The sequence below is a fragment of the Thunnus maccoyii genome, chromosome 1 (assembly GCF_910596095.1).
Source record: "Thunnus maccoyii chromosome 1, fThuMac1.1, whole genome shotgun sequence".
In the NCBI taxonomy this organism is placed as follows: domain Eukaryota; kingdom Metazoa; phylum Chordata; class Actinopteri; order Scombriformes; family Scombridae; genus Thunnus; species Thunnus maccoyii.
In genome coordinates, this window is record NC_056533.1 from 9,558,195 (window position 1) to 9,579,726 (window position 21,532).

Genomic DNA, 21,532 nt, shown 5'->3' on the forward strand with positions numbered 1-21,532 from the left:
TAACACTCTATCCTTAGACCCTCAATATGGAAAAAGTCCCCAAAACAAGCTTTTAAGAGGGAAAAAACGGAAGAAACCTCTGGAGTGCTGTGCAAGTAGCATATGGTGGTTAGGCTATCTCAGAGCTTTTTCAAATTACACATAGTCATTTGAGCCATTGTTCAAATGAGAAAATGTGTTGATAAACTGACTGTATACTACTCAGCGCCAAACAGCTGACAAAGTTAGCAACTAGGGCTGTGTAATATGAAGATATATAATGGGTAACGACAGAAAAACGTCTATCGTTTCATATTATGCTCTATTGTTTATTTCGTTGTGTCATAAAGCACACTCTTTACGGCAATATTTTTCATCTTTCGAGTCCATCTTCTGCGTGGATTGCATTAATGAATTACTCTTGGTTTTTTACTCACAAAGTTTTAAATGCACTTACTTATTCACATTACTTCTTAAATGTCAGTGTTATGCTTTACTGACTGAAATAAGCTGCTATAGTGTTTTAAATGAATCAATCCCCGCAAAGACATTGTTCTAAATAACGCAACATGAGACATCAGGTAATTATTCCTTCAAAATAAATACTGGCTCTAGCAACATCAGAACATTGTTCCCGACAAGGTGACAGTTAAGCTTGACCCTGGCAGTCATCCCAACGCTCTGCGGGAGGTTAACAGTCCGTGAGTACAGAACAGACACACACTGAATCACACACAGGAGATCACACACTCATGATCCAACCAAATCTATCCAATCTCTATCTGTGCTTGTTTCTTCAAAGACAGCCAATGAGTACAAACTTTTTGTGAGCTATTAAGATTCCTGCATCCTCCAATCACCCATCAGTTCTTTACCAAGCAAAAATAATAAGGGTGATCCACCACCAAAACACACAACTTTGCCACTTGTACATGGCTTTATTTCAGGAAGATCAGTTAGCAGGATTTACCGGCTCATGTTCACGTTTGATTCCCTACTCCCAGTTTGGGATGCAGGCCTCAAAGCTGTTTTCTGGGTACAAGGTCAGAAACAGTGGGTGTGTAATTACATCTAAACAAATATATTACAGTTATAGACTTGAGGACAAATGGTTTGAAAACCTTTTTTGTTGAACTTTCTTGAAGAGATCTTGGCCTGCTTGCATTAATCAATGAGTCAAGGGATTGGTCGGCTTTGAGAGCCTGTATTCTCCTCAGTTATTCAGAGAGACAATTTTCTTTTGTTTGCTGTTCCCTGGCACTAAAACAAGTCCTTGCTGCTAGCCTCAGTGGTCAGCAGTGCATTAATCACATGAACCCCTCAGCGGGGGAGGCAGCGACAAAAGGCCAGGACCTAATGAGTTCAGCAGAGAACACCAAAAGAGTCAATGTTGGACTCGGCAGAGCGCTGAAGCACAGCGAGGCCAATTTACTTTCTGCAGCCCAATCCAAACATTTTTCCACTTTTCTGCTAAATAAATAGGCTCGAGCTAGAATTAGGCGGATCAGGTAAGGGGATAATCAGTAGCTCTAATAATACTCTGGAGTCTAATCCTCTTGCCTTAAGTGCACTGGGCCTGAGACCAACCTCCTCACCACATGCACAACTCTGACTGATAAGATTGTCACATAATGTGCCCAACAGGCTCACTGGTTCTTTTATATCTTTGAAATTTTGGACATTTGTCATCCGGTGGTGCTGCCCTTAAGACCAATCCACAGAACATAAGCCAGCATGGGTCGGCGGTTAACCGATCAACAGTTAGCCGTTGATCGGTTAACCGCCGAGAATATTTTTGCACACACTCTGCTAACAGCAAGACATTTACATGTTCACAACATGACATGACAACATTTGTCAACATTGTTTTTGAATGGATAAAGTAGCGGTGTAAAACCGACTTCTACATGGAGTGTTGCATTATGGGTTGTATGTAGCATTAATGTTGCTAGGCTAGTGAGTGTCTTAAAGTCTGTTTATGGTGAGTGTGTTAGAGTCAGCCAGCACTAAAAGTGTTTCGTTAGTCCACTTTAACCTGCAGGAGTTTCAGAACGCTCATATAAACGTGTGAGTCTGCCACGGAGGAAATAATTTCATGACGAGTGAAAATTAGGGTCTTCCGACATCTCTACTGCAAGTGGAATATGTCAAGCTGCCAAATAACCACTGTGACAGATGATAAGGAGCTCAAAAAGACAAATAGGCATTTGTATTAATGCTAACTGCAGGAGAAAATTATTTTTTACTGCTTCCAGGAGCCTGGTAGGAGAGTGTGTGAGTATGTAACTACACTTTGATGTAAATCAAAAAGTTATGTTATTTTTCCAAAAATAGCTACTGGAAAAGGTGGGTTGTCTTGTAATCAGGGTCGCCTTATACTCATATTAGTATTTATACTCATACTTCCAGCCCGAGTACGTTATGCCATCAAGAGCTTCTGTGACTAAATGCATTAAAAAAACACTTCAAGGAGAAGAAGGATGAGCTAAAGGTCAAGCTAGCTCTGACCACCTACTGCTAGACAGCTCTCACAACCGAAACTGACATCCATAGTTGGGGTCTTGCTTTAATAGGCCAATTCACTTCGTACATGGTCTATGATGTACACACTAAAGTTGTTTTCTCATATGAACTCCGGACAATGTCTGGACAATCAGGTCTCAACACTGTCCATAGTTGCCCTTTCACACATGTAATACATAACAGGACATTGTCCATGTCAAACGCCTTCTCATCTACTGGAAATACTCTGTTTAGTATAGGCAAGGGGTGGCACCTGGGTAGAGCGTGCAGGAGGCAGGACATGACGCAAAAAGTATGTGTGGTCATGTAGCCAGTTTGTGATTTGGTCATAAAAACCGAGTCTCTTGCCATTCATTGAATGTGCCTGACGATTTTGGCCCTTACCAACAGAAGATCCCCCATCTCATCTCTCCAGTTAGACATTTTCATTGGTGTCTTCGTGTAAATGACCGTTCTTCTTTGTCGCATAATAGAAATGTCATCAACATGTCCATTCACTTGCTGTGAATTCGCAGGAAAACGACCTGTTATATTCACACAGGGGCTCAATCGGACATTACACAGACTCTGTACGAGAGTGCTGGCAGGTTGAAATCCATTTAATGTCCGTTCCAACTGATTCAGGCATTTGCTATTTGACATACAGTTCCTCCAGGTAATTTCTGAATAACTTCAGGGTTGCAGTGCATATATGAAAGGAGTTTAAATGTTCCAGCCATTGGGCCTCAAGCCTTGTTTATACTTGCATGAGACACCGTGGTGCAGGTGCCTGCTGATGGCACACGAGCTACGAGCATGCACAGAGGCATTTATGCTCAATGTGTTGTCTGTTGCATTATTCTCTGAAACGCCAGGGGGTGTACAAAGAAAATATTCTGTGAATACGCAAGAAGTCAACAAAAATTACCAGAAGAACATCAGTATCCAACATGGTTACAAACTTTGCCATGGAGCTCATTGTTGCTGAGGAAGAATTTATCTGCTAATGGCTATTAAAACTACAAATGCGACGCAAGAGAAGGTGGTCTGTCCATCCCTTACATGCAGAGGGAAGCCTTGACGGGGAATGTAGGTGTGGGCCAAGGCATGCTATCAACGAGGAAATGCACTTCAACTACTTCTGCTTGTCCACACGCAGCACGCACCTAGTTACAAAAATTTAGAGGTGCACAACCAAGTGCTATGACAACTTGTGGAGCCTTCATGCTTGACACGAAAGACACAATGGCGTAATTTTTGGCACACACACTCTTGCAACAGGGACACTGCATTGAGCCTAAACCTAGTTTCAGAAATTTCATTTATGCAACATCTTATTGACCACTAGGTGACCTAGCACATTGCACAATAAGAAAATATTTGGAACTCAGTTGTGGGACTACATTCACAGTTTTCACTGTTGATAACATTCATTCATCCATGAAAGGTTTTCTGAGCTCCATGCCCTTTATCTCCACCCTGCTCTACATTCTCTACACATTCACACCTGGCAGTTGCAGAACAGAGAGAAGGTCTGCCACTGTAAAAATAATGTCATATTTACATTTATAGTTTAAGATGTCTTCACCTGCACCTTCACAGTTGTTAGGGCGATTGAGTTAGGAAGGGTGTAGTTGGTTGTGTTGTGGTGTTGTGGTATTCTAAATGTCAGAAAACCTCTCTAGAGATACTCTGACATCCCTTAAATTGAGCTGGACAGCATTGTGACATTTTCCTGTCAACATCACTTTGGAGTTTTTTCTAATATAATGCATGAATGGATGTAACATAAAAAAGGAAGTTGATCCGGTTTTATTGCATCATCACAGGATGTAATTGCTCCATTAGTTGCTTTGGATTCATCGAGGACCTGTCATATTGCAACATTCTTCCAAAACTTCCTCTCGAGTTGACTGTCAAGCTAAGCTAGTTGGCCAATCTAAAGCAGCAAACATCCTCCCACATGAGGAGGTAATCAGGCTAACGTATAGCTGCTAGGGTCCCATTATGATCAAAATGTGTTTTCTATGACAAGTTAACTTCAAGAGGAAACACGGTGGACAATTCACAAAATACTTCACATGAACACACAACTACACCCATTTTCTGAATGAACAAGAAAATTAGTAAGTTATAGCCTTTATCTTTTTGTCTGTAGTTCAATTCAAAAACTGCAGGAGTTGATGAGAGAGATGGGATTTTACCAAACAGTAAATCAAACCAAATTAAAATAACAGACTAAAAGAGGCTACAAGCTGGGTGGGGCTGCAGAACTTGGTGTTAATTCTCTGTGTATTCATGACTACAAGAGACTCTTTCACACGGCAGGGAGTCACTTGATTCTATGTTAATATCAACTAGAAATACCGCCTCACAGTTGTATGCCTCTGCCAGCCAGTCAAGATGCAGTTTACATCCATGTCTGTCCAGACTCATAATATTTGTAGTGAAGACTTTGAAGGAATTTAATAAAAGGTATTATGTGTATTTTTGGCAAATGGAAGTTTTGGAAATGGAAGTTATCACTATATTGACATGTATGATTCCAGTGAATAATTTGCAGTGAGAAATATGCTGTCTTCACTTCATCACATGGTGCAACTATAATCACCTGAAGCTCAATATCAGCAAAGTCAATGAGCTTGTGGTGGACTACCGGAGGTACTGGAGGCCCCCTGTCCTGGTTGTCATCCAGGGAGAGGAAGTGAAGAGGGTGGACTCATAAAAGTACCTTGGGAAAGCAAAATAGAAAGCTACAAATTCTAAAATGTAGATGCTTCACACACACATCTTCAATCCGGCAGCACAGAAGATCTATACAATCACTACAGTTTCAAGGTGGGTGCCAAGATTAATGTCACCAATTCAGTATCTGACCAAATGTGAAATATGGTCACAATCTCCCCTTCTGTTCCGATGAATAATGGCCAGAAAAGTGTTTTTGCAGAACGTTATGATGTCACAGTGAAGTTGACCTTTGACCTTTTGGATATATTTCATCACTTCATCATTTTATCCTATTAGACATTTGTATGAAACTTTGTCATTATTAGCATATGAATTCTTAAGTTATGGCCAAAGACGTATTTTGTGAGGTCACAGTAACCTTTGGCCACCAAAATCTAATCAGTTCATCCTTGAGCCCAAGTGGATGTTTGTGCCAGATGTAATGAGATTCCCTCTGGACGTTCCTGACATATTATATTAACAAGAATGGGATGGACGTGAGGTCACAGTGACCATGACCTTTGACCTTTGACCACCAAAATCTAACCAGTCCATCCTTGAGTCCAAGTGGATGTTTGTGCCAAATTTGAAGAAATTCCCTCGAGGTGTTCCTTAGATATCACATGAGAATAGGACAGACGGACGATCCAAAAACATAATGCCTCCAGCCAAGGCTGTCGCCGGTGTGGAGGCATAAAAATCACTAAATGCAGGTTTTATATCTTTTCACCAGACTGCTTTGAATTATCGATCACACAGTATTGTGGGTCTAACAGTTCCTTCTAGGCAGCAACAACAATTCAGCAAGTAGCCTACACAGGGGGCAATCTAAAACAGCTATATCAGAGGGTCACTTCTAACCACAATTCCTGTCATTGGAAACTTCACAAATAACAAGTCTCAATACCTTAATTTCTGTGTCACAAAAGGCTGCATATCATCTCAAAAGAAAACGTGTTCCAGGCAATTTACTGTAACAAGATACTGTGCTGCTATGGATCATACCTGGACTTGCAGGTCAAGTTACCGTGTACATGTCAGGTAATATCCTTTATTGGCAAAGCTGAGGAAATTCAAAACATTAGAAACCAATCTTTCTTCCTTAGTAGAAGTTTAGTAAGAGTTTTGGTTTACTTGAAAGAGGAATGGACCTGGATGGGTCAAATTGACACTGACATTTTAGTGAAGTTCATCATAATGGGACAATGAATGACCCTAAACCTGCACCACGTCATACCAACAAACATAGACTTTTTATTTTTGTAATAAGCTTTCTTTACATAATATGAGTAAATAACAACCTGCATATAATCCATGTATTTCAGAAAAGATCTTGTATCCAAATAAAACTCAGTTTCCTTCTCTGGTAACAAAAGAACCTTGAGAAATGACATCCCCTAAGCTCACCCCACAGCCACCCGACACCTGCTTATAGAGATTACACAACCCATTAACTCCACCTAAAACATTGGGTGCAGCCAGCCTGCAGCCAAGCTCCTTAGAGTCTCCATTATAGCAGAAACTGTCTTTGAACTGCTGTTGAAACAGAATTTCTACCTTTGCAGCAAGAAGGCCACAAAGAAGCAGGGCATCAGCCACGTTCAAGTGCACAGCCATCACAAATGGACCAATAAATCAAGAGACAAAAGCCCCTCAATGCTGGGATAGGAGTGGTGATACACCAAGTCAGAGTTGTAAATGGACCTGTTATGGCTTCCAAAGGTCCCCTGGCTATCAGAATAAGCCATAATAGCCATGTGACTGCAGCATGAATGGGAGGATGAATAGGATTAACTTCACAACTCATTAATCGGACTGTCTCCTGCACCCCTACCAATAATCAGCTGAGGATTCCCCAACATGACAGCATACCGGATGCACAGGACAGACTATGTCTACAGTGCATTTGTCAATATTGATCACTTTTCTTGCAGCTCATAAATGTGTTACTTTTGTCTGTGACAAGGTCTCACTTGGGGAAAGAGATCTTTGTTCTTGTTCTTGGAGGCACTAATCAGCCTGCCAACACACATGATTCAATAATCCTCCCTGGATAGAAGTGCATCCAACGCTGGTAAATGCCAGAGTCAAGTAAACACTAGTTTTGGTCCAATATAAACCACAGGAAAGGCTTCACCAAGGAAATGAACCAAGATCTGTGAACATGAAGTCATATGGACTGACTTGGATTGTCCTCCTGCATCAGAGCTACATGGACCAACAAGGGGAAATGACTGATAACAGCAAGTCTTGCAGCATTTCACCACACCTTGTGTGTTTATCTTCACTTGTTGGCTATTAAGAGCTCATAAATAAATTGATGATTATGAGCATTATTAGTCATGATTGTAACTATACCTTGTATGTCATATATAGTGGGAAACGGGCAGGGGTGTGGCAAAAAATGAGGCATTTTGTGTCATATTGTTGGGGACAGTTACTGAGTAGTCGCTGCATTACACTCACTTGTTATTTAGGAATCGCTAAAATACATACAAGCTCAATAGCTGCATATATGACACCATGGTTACAGAATAATATTGCATGCCATTAATAATTTAATAATTTACAAGCAGTTTATCTTTTAAACAAAAGTTGAAATCACATATCTACTGTCAAATACTGTGGTTGGTCCATTTGCTTTCACACCATAAACAAAATGCATCACAGTTTGCTTTGAAGCAGACTGAGAACCTCCTTTTCAGGCAGTCTTGGTTCAGGTTTTGGTCTGCACCAGTTCGAGTTTAACTGACAACTTTCATGCCAACCTAAACAAAGCCAACCTGATGAGCAAATGCATCAGTCTGTCTGAACTGAACCAAACAGGCTAGGTGTGAAAGCACCCTAAGACTTCACATACTAAATTTTGTACAAAGAGTTATTTTGACATTTTGACTTGTCATAGTAGGAAAAGCACAGATGTTATTAATTACATTAACGATGCCTCTGTTCTATTCATGTGTCATGACAGTGTGACACTGAGGCAGCTAAATGAAATTCAGACATCACTAACTGTATTATTTACACCTGGGCTTTTCCTACTGTGACATGTCAAAATGTCTTCAGTGTAAAAGGCCTGCTGGGGTGAGGTGCCTTCTTGATTTGTGTCACAGAACGTTTCAGCAGTTTTGGCAGAACTGTCAACACATCAATCAATGTTGTCAATCTCTAATCTCTTAAAAATGTTTATTGTGCTCACTTTTAAGTACACAAGGGTTTTAAACAAAGCGCACATGGATGCTTAACTTATGCTTATGAAGGAATGCCTAGCAAACTGGACAGAAGTGGCCTGACTGAACTTCAAGCCAAACTGATTCATCACTGATCAAATTCAGCTGTTTTTTGTGAATTCTATAAGCACCCCTACTTGCACCACCTCCCACTCTCGCATCAACCTCTAAACACGAGACAAGGTTCATTTGTAATGGAAGCATGGACCTAAATTAACTCACATTGTGACAGAAAATCTTGTCACAGAGTCAACTTTTTCAAAATGCTCCAGACCAAAAAGAAAAACTGTGGATCTGATCACATTATAAAGTGAAGCAATGACTTGGTGATAGGAGCAGTGATAAATGGGTAGATCAGAAGTGAGTGAAGAGGCCTGTAATGGCATCAACACAATCTGGTCTGTCAGCACCACTCCCTCAAAGACTTCCTGTAGGAACATCTGTGTCCAAAGGCCACTCTTTTTAACGTACTAAAATAAAAGAAACACAGATTTTAAGTGCAGGTCAAGATTCTGCAGTTGCTAGGAGACCACTGAAAACTTGGTTAAAGCAAAACTCTTATTCAAAAGTAACTTAAATTCGATTTCACATGCCTTATAATTACTTTTGAAGAAATTGCCCAGGTTAAATGCAAAGTGACTGCACTGGCTAAGGTTCAAATCTTTATATCTGCTGCTGAAAAAGAGCACAATACCCATTAAACCTTTGCTGGATAAATAATGTCACTTAAGGATGGATTGGTAGCTGGTGGCTGCTGGTGTGCAGAATCCAGTGAAGATCCTTGAAATAAAATAGGTCACATCTTATGAACTCAATATGCACAACAGGCAATGTATAACTTTACGCTGGTGTTTTCATTGCCTTAAAGCTTCATACTGCAAACCTCATTGGCAAAAAAAAAAAAAACTCCCATTGGCCATTAAGTAACTTGAAGAATGTCAATGCAAATTTGTGTTACCGGGACAACAGTTACCTCAGGCTGCTTCTTCATGAAACCTTTTTTATTTGGCTGCGCATAGAGAGCTGCAGTCAAGGACATGGAGACACCTGTAAAGAGGGACAGGAGCCCAATATAGACCTGAGGTGTCAACCAACACCAGGGCTCCATGATGGCAACAGAGACAGGACTTAATTCTCAGGGAGGGGCAGAACAGGAGTTTGTGCCTCACCTACAGTATACAGGTGCACCCCTCTAATATAAAATATACAAGGACAGCCTGGCCTGAATACTTCATTCCTGTTGTATTTTACTCTTATATGCATACATCTACCAAACACAAAGGCAACTCTGTCTTGACATCACATCTACTTGTGATTATACTGGTTCTCCAACTGTAAGCAATGATGTGATGAGTCTCGGAGGTTTAGGGGTTCAATGCCCACTTAGGTCACTCTTGATTTAAATGTAAGGCCTCAAGGTGCAATAAGGAGCTTTGGATAAAATCCTCCAATGAATAGCAGGTATGAGTGCTAGGGAGGGCTTGCAGGTTGATTTAAAGCCTGGTGAGAGAGAGAGATTTCATCCACACTAATATATTTTCATTTTAAAACAGCAATTTAAAACGAAAACGATCTTCATCCACACAAGCGTTTTAGCACCGCTTCAGAAATAATCTCCATCCATACTAACACTTACTTACACTGGGCATGCGCGTGCCAGTGTAAACAGGAAACAGATATTCTATTCTGCAGTTGGTTGCTTAGTTGTAGAAAAAACCACGGAGGAAGAGCAGCAGTGAAAAGTAAGACCACAGATTTCTTTGATTGGACCGACGTGAAGGTGGAACTATTAGGCCTACTGAAAGTAACACAAGTATAAGGAAAGTTACCCTTTTCTTCTGGAAAAGGGTCACGTGATAGGGGCGTGATGAATCAGGAGAGGACACTTCGTGACTGAAAAATTTTCAGCAGCGTTTTCTCTCTTTCAGGGGTTCGAAACGCTGGAGTAGTATGAATGCTAAGCGTAAATGTAGCAAAAGCCATGCATTTTAAAACAAAAACTTATTAGTGTGGATGTAGCCAGAGTTAAGATGAACTGTCCAACTGTTCACTGATCTTCATCTTAACACCTCTTATCTTGTGTTCAACTTCCTTTTCTTTCTTTTATCATCAACCTGTCATGTCTCACACTTTTTATTAAAAAAGAAAGTGCTGGAGCTTGGGCAGGAAATTAAATCAACTTTTACATTTTAAAATGGCCGTAGAAATAAAAGATCAAATGAAACTTGACATTTTTAGGCTGAATGGCTAATGGCTTTCTATCCCATTAAAAGTTTCATTCCAAATATGAAACAGCGTCTGAAACTTTTGGTGACCAAATTCAAAAAAGAATTCACCAGTATATTTTTTTGACACCTACTATTTTTCAAAATACATTTGCAATCAATAGGACTGTAGTGTGCTGGTCGACTGGTCGATTAGTTGGTCGATATGCTCTCGTCCAACCAAATTCTCATTGGTCGAATAATCGCCGTGTTACTTTCATAAGGAGAAAAGTGCTACATCAATAGCTTTTCAGGATTAATCCATTATTTCCTGCGGCGGGAGGGACAGACTAACAAATTAACTGCGAAAACCGGGGTGTATTCAAAACACCCCCGTTGTTTTTACAACTTTAAACTCGCCCAACCTAATGGAGACTGCTAGGGTTAACCGTACTCTATGTTTACTGAGCATTTACTGAACATTTACTGAATCAGTGTTTCTCCTATAATTAAAACAAGAACCTTCGCCAGGCCAAGAAATATTTTTAATGCCAAAAATAACGCCAAATATCCATTAATTCGGAAATCAATAGCATTTGGGAGCCTCTGTGCAGCGCTGTTCTGAAACATGAGTCAACCTCTGTGTCGTTACCTAGGAAACTATTGGTAGCGTAACTACAGTTTAGGAATAGGGCATTGCGTAATATGTTTACGTAGCGAGTGGGAAAGAGCGATCAGCAGGAAAATGATGGTGGATGCGAGCAGAGCAGACGAAAAGGTTAGCAGTAAGTTGTCAGTCTGGCAGTAAATGTACAGTACAGACTGTAGTGTAATAGTTAATAAATGCTAAAAAGATTATGTACAATTTCAGTCAACCAAGATTTTTTTTGGTTGACTATGGCCCTAGCAATCACAGCATTCAAAATGGAGCTGGGTGATTAATTGAATATTATTTTCAATTATGATTTTGGCTACAACGATTATAAATAAGATAATCGAGATAAAATGATTATTGTGCCATATTCCATTTCTCAATGATGCTCTTGTTTTGCCTTGTGTTATTTATCCAGCACATCATATGTCAGAGTAGCCGGACAGCGCAGTGAGAGACAGACAGGCAGAGTGGAGCGCTTCTTCACAGCGCCAATGTGTCTGAATTTAACAAACGGTCAAATGTTCAGCGGTGGAACCTGACTTATTCAGACATCTACAGGCTACTTTGCTTTAGTTTCAGTCAGACTTTGGATGCTATTATTTTAGATATGAGGCTTCTTCATTCCATGTAATGATCTCTCCTTTCATCCAGTCACTCGGTGCTGTGCTTTCTATGTCTGCTCTGTTATTGTGCGCATGCTTACTTGTACAAGGCTGATTAGAAACGTGGTTACGTGTTTTTATGGCAGAGAAACTGGTGTGTGTGTGTGTGTATATATATATATATACACACACACACACACACACACACACACACACACAGAGTATATACTTTATTTATCTATCTCTTCTCTTTTTTTTTTTACATTCTTTTGTTTTTCAGTTGCATTATATTTAAACTGTTAAAAAGACAAGTTTTTTGAAAAGTTCAATAAATGCATGATGTTTCCAAATTCAATGAGTAATTGTGTTAAATAATCATGATCTCAATATTGACTAAAATAACTGTGATTATGACTTTTGCCATAATTGAGCAACCCTAAATCAAACATGGCAAACTGAGGGAGGACTAAAACCCTGTGTGAGGTTTGATGTTTAACTGAGATGTTTGTTTAACCTGTCATGCTTTCTCCCCTGGTTAACCGCTAGTTTCTGGCATACAACTACAAGTACGCTGCACTCGCCTACATCACAAAACCCCAGAGAGAGCAAAGTGCGCCTGCTCTCTGTTGAACCCTTGTGTGCTTCTTTTTACGGTTCACTATCAGCTCTGCTCTTCTGAGGCACTGCTAAATTAGTCAGGGCTACGTCACCTCCTGAACAACGCCACCACAGTGACTCGGACGCACCATGTTGACTACCATTTAGATAGTCACGGCTGTTTGATTTAATCAAACCTGGCTATTGTCTCTATGGACAGATATGAGGCCATCGTGGTGACGCGACCTCATCCTGCCACACAAAAGCTGCCTCTGTGCGCAGACTGCACACAAACGCTGGCTGACAACACAAGGCTGGGGGATGAAAGGTCTCCTCAGTGTTTGGTGACAGTTATTACCCTCTCCACTGAAACCAAATACCTGTGGGCCCAGATAGCATTATCTTATTGTGAGGCACACTGGGGGCCGGCCTGTAATCAGGGCCTGGGCCTTGATCAGTGCTCCTCCCCAGGTTTGATGCCACCCCCTCCTCCCCCATCTGTTACCACACCACAAGGCTATGGAGGTACTTTGTAGACATTTTAAAGCAAATACAAGTGCTGCTGCTATGCGTGGTGAAGTCTTCAGAAAGAACAGGACTGGACTGATATTTAAAGGGATATTTAGAGAGTGCAATGACTATCTGATGAAATGGCCCAGAAACCTGCAGACAAATATTCACACTATATATACACTTTTGCCCATGTTTAAATGTTCAACACATCATTACAAGATCAGCGGGGCAATTTCCGCTGCTTGAATTCAGCTGTATTTGGCAATCTTGTTTCTGACAAGATTCTGATGGGTGATAGCAAAGTGAGCAATGTGGATTTCAACTTATTTCATGAAGCAAAACAAAATCTCTCAAAATGGCGAATTCCACACTGCACTGTCAACTTGCTGTACTTATTCATTCAGCCGTGGCATGTGAAATAAGAAAATGGCATTGAAAAGAAGTCAAAATATGAGCTGAGGAGCGAGGAAAACAAACATGGAGATAGCAGAGTTTTAGAAAAGGAAAGTGGCTGTTAGTCCCATTTGGGAGGTAAGAGGTTTAGCCCGCAGAATCCTTAGCAATGTTAACCTTAGTCTCACAGCAGGCCCGATCAGATTAATATTACCTCTACTGCAGTCACGGCTGATGTGCACTGCTGGGACACTGCTGCATAAAACATATGTTCATTTCAATTAACAAACCAACTTTAGTTGAGCCCCATCAAGAAGCAGTGCTGCAACAAGAGCAATAAAAGTATATTCATGCGCATCTTTGAAAGTGACTACATAGTGGCTTTGTGGTTTGTACGATCACCTAACAGCAAAAGGGTCCTGAGTTTATATATCAGCTCTGGTTCCTTGTGTGTGAAGTTAAGATATAAAAGTTTGGTCAATCAGAAACTCTAAACTGCCCACAAATATGCATGTGTTTGTGTGTGTTTACCCTGGGATGCACTGGTGACCTCTCCATGGTCTTTCCCAAGAGTTACACCACAACTAGATGATGCATAATCATTTACGTCATCTCAGTCTCTTTAGAAATTGTTCAAAAATGGACAGGATTCAGACATGTGTGAAACTAATACCTCTGCAGTGGTTTTGGGAACTGAATTGCTCATGATGTACATGACTTATTCACTTCTCCTACTGAATTCAACGTCTATGTCAGGCTACTCAGCCCAAAAGAACGCTCTATTTCCCAAACAGGAAATGAATGAATGGATGGTCTTTGAGAGCTCTGGAGATTAATACTAGGGGTTAACATGTATGCTTAAGTAGGTCCATTTCTAAATTTAACTGCTGCTAGTCGCTGTATCTATCAACCTATCACAACCTTTGAACACACACCTGGCGCCATGTGACCAAAAATTAAGTTAATGTGAAGATGTGAGCAGAAAAAAACATATCTTCAAACAAAACAAAAACATATCAAAGTGGAAAAGACTGTTACACAGAAAACTATTTCTCCTGTGTCTGAATGAGAAGGTTTCGACCGTAAAAGAGTGGGCCATCTTTTTTTATCATTTGGAGGAATTTTGCGTTAAACTGAATGAAGGCTAACTTGTTATAAAATTATTTGAAATGTAAACATACAAACCCTTTCAGAAACACATCAGGCCTTTCATAATAATCTATGTAGTCTTTTATGTATCAGGCATTAATTCATAGCTTCAAAAAACAACTAACTCTAGGAAATGTGTGTGCAGAGATAAAGTATATAATTTCCCATATGCACAGCACAATTACAACCTCATTTAACTGTAGGCCCTTTGGTCACACGTGTTGTTATTAAAACCATTAAACAACGTCAACACTGAGGCATACGTTGCTAGGCACAGTAGGTGCATCACAGTCAGACTTTGCCTGGGGAATATTATCAAAACAATAACAAGGAAGAGAATCTTCAGAATCAATGATAATTAAATTGTTTAGTCTGAGTCACCTCCTGAAAACTAAAAGCTATGCTTGTTTCATTGTTCTCTGAATTCTGTCCCCTCAAACTACAAAGCAACTTTAATAGCACTTTGTCGTTTGTCTCAGCTAACTAAGCAGCAGATAAAGGCATCAATGGAAACCTTACCCACAGTCTATTTGATGATGCCGGCTGCGAGCAGTCTCCTTTAGGTGCACTTTAAATTCATTTTAAGTCCATCAGAGAGAGCAGGTGTGTTTACACTATGCAGGTATCCTCAGCAGCAGCAGGCATGCAAGCTCTCACCACACTGATTAAAGTGAGCTAAATATGGCTTTGTGCTAACACAGACAGTAGGCAGATCAAAGCCCTGATGTCAGAGGGGAGAGGCGGAGCCTACAGCCCGCAGGTCAGGTATCTGCTGTAACTGCACTGGTCCAACTCCCTCTGCTTTCTAAACACATTCTCCTTCGTTCTTAAAGATGTGTGAAGCATGTGCAGGTGAACACTACAGCTGCTTCTTCATCGATCAATCAGACAACAATATCAGCAGTAGTAAGAGTGCTATGTATGCTAGGATCATATAGAGAGAAGGGCTGATGACAATGTTTCGGTGTCGATTGAAATGTCTATGAAACACATAAGATCAACAACAGGTGCTCAACCTCAACCATTAAATTATAGGGAAGCTTTGGGATACTTTACAAGACCGTAATGATATATTCATGTTATTTTTCTGGTATAGTACAAGACAAGTATATACTGCCCAGTGGTGAAAAAAATATTCATAATCATAATCAATCCAATATAAAGATATTAGTAAAAGTCCTGCATTTAAATCTTTACTTAAATAAAAGTACAAAATTATTAGCAGCATAACATACTTATAATATCAAAAGTAAAAGTACTCATTAGAGAGCAGATTGGTTCATTTCAGTGCTACATTATTATATTACTGCATAATTGTTTTTGATGCATCAACATGTAAACATTACTTTAATGTTAGTTGGTCACAGTGAAGCTAATTTTATCTGCTTTAGGTAGCCTGTATACAGTGGGTTTTTAATCCATGACAATGCCTAACAGATTATCATATTAATGTATGTAAACTCTTAAACAGCAAACTAACAAGTGACAATAGTCGCCACAAATAAATCTACAATATTTCAATCAGAAATCTAGTGGAGTATAAGTGTAAAGTAGCATAAAATGAAAATACTAAGCATAAGTACCTCATAATTGAACTAAGGTGCACTTCTTAAATAAATGTACTTTCCACCACTGCAACTACCTACTTTTTTGTTGTCGTTGTTGTTGAAGGAATGCAGTCTCACATTTTGAAACAGGTGAACGGGACTACAAGTCTACAAACATGCTAGCGGTTTTGTGAGTCGGTACTCAGGCACAGCGGTACTTTGAGCTAAATGTTAACATTAGCATGCTAACATGCTCAAAATGAAAATGCTATCATGCTGATGCTAGGCAGGTATAATGTTTACTATGTTCACCATCTTAGTTTAGCATGTTAGCATGCTAATATACGCTAAATAACACTAAACAGAAAGTATAACTGAGGCTGATAGGAATGTCATTTGTTTCGCACGTATTTGATCATAAACCAAAGTACTGTACAAATTTAAATATAAACCAGATGATGGTGCCAGATGAAAATTAAGGAATCAGCTAAGTGATTTCAGTTCATCCTGAAGTGTGTAACAAAGTTTGTGGCAGTCCAGCAGATGTTGAGATATTTCACAGGATAAGTGAAAAATTTGACCTGCTGGTGGTGCAGAAGAAAATCAATGGATCAACAAAGTCATTAGGATTCATCCTCTTGGTTCCCAGGACATCTGTACCAAATTTAATGGAAATCCAATAGTCCGTCCAACAGTTGTTGAGACATTTCACACAGACACACGAAAAAATGTGTTTTTAGTAGCAGAATAGAGGGGTTTTTGAGGAGTGTTGAAATGTCGTCAAAATGAAAGTGCTGTTAAACTATTTACTCAAGCTTTTTTTGTATTTATCTTTAAGGGAAAACAGTGTTTCTGTGACTCAAATGTCATCACTGCAAACATCTAAAACTATGATTACAAGAGAGTTTCACTCACTCTTAATAACGCTGGTAGACATACACCAGATTCTGAGAACTGGTAAATTACACTCATACAGTATGAGGAAGCAGAACAGCAGCAGTACCCCACACAGTACTGACACATGAGCTATCTCAACATTATTTTTTATTGGTTTGGCAAGTCTATCCACAGCAATGGCTTTTGTTCTCATTGCTGAGCATGAAAGTTTCACACTACAGGCATTCACATCCACTGAGTGAACAGACAAAGGCTCAGAGGCCTTTATACCTAGCATTACACGTACCTTGTATTCAGATTGTGTGTGGCTGGATTACATTCACATGTAGGAATTACAAACATCTCCTGTATATATATATACTGAAATAAAATGTCAAAATGCAGAATGTTCACACAACTTCCTCCAGCAGCATGTAAATCCAAAAGTAAATACCCTAGCTGGTTTGTACCACATCTATCCTGACAATACAGATTTGGTAAGTATCTCTGTGCATCGCTGTATTTGAACCCCCCCATGTCTGCTGTTTGCTTTGTGTTTGCTTCCTGGTGGATCGACACGCAAAATGTGTATTTCTGCCCATATGGAGACTCCTAGCAATTACATTTTGATGTTATTGGACTGAAACACATGTTTGGCCACTTCTGGATGCAATTTTCATTATCAGACCTTTGTTTGAATACAGTTTATGCATTATTATAAGATCCAATCTGAGTATTGACAACTGCAAAACACAAAAAACTAGCACTGAATGTTCAGATTCATAATCTTGTTTACTTATTCTCGGAGCAGAACTCGATAAAAGATTTTACCATATTTAGAAAAGATTATTCAGGTCATTCTTGTATGGTATCAATTTGGTATTCATACCAAAACTCAGGTATCATATGAGCCCCAGTAAACAAAACATTTTACACTATATACAGCCCTACTACTGGTTACAGGATAGTCTTTCTAATAACTATGTCATCTCCCTGCTATGGTGCTGCAGTATTTTTTTGTAGAAAGTCAGTGCTGGCATATCATGGCACATCTTTGCAGCACCATCAGCACAGCAACAATTCACAACAAAGTGTTCTTGATAACTCCAAGGAGAGAAGAGACATGACTCCGGGGCACATAGTGTGGACGAGCTGAGGAGATGGCTGCTATTTTGGAACAGTGAGTGCGGCTGCTTGTTTGGCGTGCCACGAGGATTCCAGCAATTCCAGTCTTAACAAAAACTAAGTCAAGGCTTTATTGTGAATATCAGTGGGGGAATTCAACAGTCACCCTCCCAGGCACACAAAACCGTCGCTGGGACGGTGCTACATCATGAACTAGTACCTGTAAGACTTCCTCTAATGCTTCCATTCTATAGTAAATGCAGTGTAATTACAAGGCTGACACTGTGCGTATCCTCCATCATCATTAAATTAGGGGGTTTGTGAAGATGAGAAATTGGCTGGGTTCAGCTTGGAGCCAGCAGAATCCTCGTGGTAATTTACAGTACTCTAAATGTGAGGCCAAGTCCTCTTTCATTTGTCTCTTGTACTGGAGCTAAATACATATTTCTGACTGGGAAGAGACACACAGGGAGCAGACTAATAAGCTTTTGGAAGCATTGTGTAGTCCTCTGCTGATAGCCTCAGCTATGTAATAAAAATATAACTGTTTATGAATATTTGCTGATTTTTGAACTGTTGGCAATATAAGAACTGCTGCTTCGTCTACTGCTGCACTCACTAAAATGCTTACTTTCATATGAATTTGCATATGATTAGAATGCATTCATTTAAAAGAAACCCATCCCTTCAAAATGCACTTGATACTATCATTGCCGTTATTAAAAAAAAAACAAACCCAAATGTTCTTTTTTTAGGTCTTGAAAAGTAGGAATTTTTGAGATTTTCACCCACTAGTGTTAAATTATGCAAACACTGGGCTGACTATCTGGGGAAATGTTTAGCACATACTACGGATGCCTGTCAAAGTTCTGATAAGGAAGGCACTGAAATCCAACAATGAAGTTACAGCTGCTCAGTTGTCATGGGAGGATCCCAGTTTATATTTGTGTGTTGCTATGGACCTCGGTCATATTTCCCTGAAGACATAAAAGTTAAAATTTCGCAACCAAAGTATCTGAAGTGCCATTGTAAATCAGACACACCTTTATATAGGAAGAAGTACTCCCTTCTTTTACACTGTCACCTCCTCTTTGGAATAAAATATGCAGATGTTGAATATTTGACCTAAATTCAAAAGGCACTGACTCAGATTTACAGGACAGTCCCACAGTGAGAAGCATCCACAAGGAGATACATCATTATCAAAAAATGTTTGAGGAGTCAAAACCAGTGATTACGGGGGTCATGCCATTATGTCAGTGGTGTGATAAAAAACTGTGTCCAGGCATCAAATTTCTGTGATGGAAAATGAGTGTGTCAATCTTGTGAAATAAAAGGATCCTCTTTATTTTTCACTGGTTAAATGAGGTCCAACAACCCTGGAGGGTCATGAGGTCCATGATGCAACTTCAGAGCAAAGCTATGGGTGTGTTTCAACATGGGAAACCAGAGGGCAGCCATGTTTATGTGCCTGGTCTTTTGCACATGTGTGAGTGGGTGAGGTCAAGTGAGTGTAAATGAATTAGTAGGCTACTCTTTTCCCTTACATGTGTGCAGATCTTCCCACTAGCAAGAAAAAAGTATGGAGTGAAATCAACTCTTGCAACCCTTTTAGAGATCTGAAGTCTGTATTGATCAAAAGTGACTTATAATGATCTTATTGTTCCTTATTGACATTTTATTTGAGATACTGTCAATAAAATTTTACAGACACCAATCCACCACCATTAAAAGTCCAGATATATTGGCCTATGCTGCTTCCATTTCCTTTTAATCTGTTGTAACTTTATGGAAGTGCAACACTAAATCACTGCAGCACTCATTTAAGGCTGGGCAATATAGTATATAATCATATATCAGTATTTATCATTATAAAAAAAAGTCACTACTGTTGTAAAATGTAGTTTCATATCGCATCATTATTATGACGTCATTTTATATTGATTATTCATGTAAGCAATTATCAAGTCAAATGTCTCACAATTATTTATGAAATACTTCAATGACAGCTGAAAATGGACTCGTTATGCAAAATGGCATCAATAAATGGTTTTTACAAAGAGGTAATATGATATCATGTCGATAATGAAGTGTTCTAAATGCCTTTTTTTCGTATCTTTACAATAGTTTTTCCATATGTCGTTCAGTGAGGCTATGCTACGTACTTTTAAATCTCCTATTGAATATTCCTGTAGCCTTAACGTGCGTTTTAGATGCTAACTAAAACATTTAGCATACTTTGTGGGGGGTTTTAAAATCTCCTATAGCATGCGTATGGCCTGTATTAAACTTTAGCTGCTTTTGTGTAGTATCATTTTACATTTCTATGGGTCGTCTGTGTTCTTCCTCGCAGTCGCTGAGTTCACAGAAACGTGAGAAGTTCCCACATTGACTCAACAGGCTGTGAGTGAGGATGTCATGGCTACCAAGCAACAAGTTAAAAAAACAGCTTCCCGCAGCCATTAAACAACTTCTGTCAATGTAAAACTCAGTGAAAAGATACAACGTTTAGTCCTTTCATGTAAGTTTGTAACTGGCTACATTGTAAATGAGTCCTCTTACCTCAAGCAGATGGAGCTCAGTGTGAAGCTGCAGCTTTTGGACGCATAATAATCCTCCTAATGGATGGAGTTACAGTGTTTGGAGCTGGGCCAAAATGTCCTTTAAAAAGGTTTGTACTGCTGGGTGAAAAGAAAGAGCGGCGGAGTAGTTTTCCTACGAAAGTGTCCGGTCAAAAACAGGAGAACTGCCTGCACTTTCTTACAGTTGTTAGTGTTTCCCAGGACAACTCAGTAGGCGGAGTCAGCAGCAGAGCTCTTATCAGCACTATTTGCACTGGGGTGTCTTTAAAGGACCAGTGTGAGAGATTTAGTGTCATCTAGCGATGAGGCTGCAGACTGCAGCCAACTGAGTACACCTCTCCTCATCCTCCCCTTCCAAGCATGCAGGAACACCTACGGTGGCCGCGAAACTTGCGAAAAACGCGAAAGGCTCTGTGTAGAGCCAGTGTTTGGTTTGTCCGTTCTAGGCTACTGTAGAAACATGGTGGTGCAACATGGTGGGCTCCGAGCTAGGGGACCCGCATCCTATGTAGATATAAAGGGCTCATTTTAAAGTGACGGACACATGACAATTCTTATTTTCAGGTGATTTTACACTAATTAAAACATACTTATGAATATTACACCCCGTTTCTGCAAAGGCTTTTCCACTACATGCTACAGAATTCTACACACTGGTCTTCTGTGAGGTAGCCCTAAATAACTTAAGTTATGGTGGGTTTTTTTTAATGAACTACATGAGGTCACATATTATAATTGTGACTTCTAGATGAGGAGAAAGTTTTGTGGTCACTCCTCATGTGTGGAGTCAAGTCAACAAAATGTCACAAACTTCCTGTGTGTAGTTTCAAACAAGCTCCCACAAGGCTGAC

General features: G+C 39.8%; 1 protein-coding gene across 7 annotated transcripts in view; it reads right to left on the minus strand.

The window, feature by feature from the left end:
* Positions 1 to 20,998, minus strand: part of LOC121892100 (A-kinase anchor protein 13) — a 110,439-nt gene extending 89,441 nt beyond the window's left edge. For all 7 annotated transcript variants that reach the window (XM_042405406.1, XM_042405330.1, XM_042405260.1 and 4 more), the window contains exon 1: positions 20,662 to 20,998. The gene's annotated coding sequence lies outside the window, so the exon portion shown is untranslated. The remainder of the gene's footprint in view (positions 1 to 20,661) is intronic.
* Positions 20,999 to 21,532: the final 534 nt, after the last annotated feature.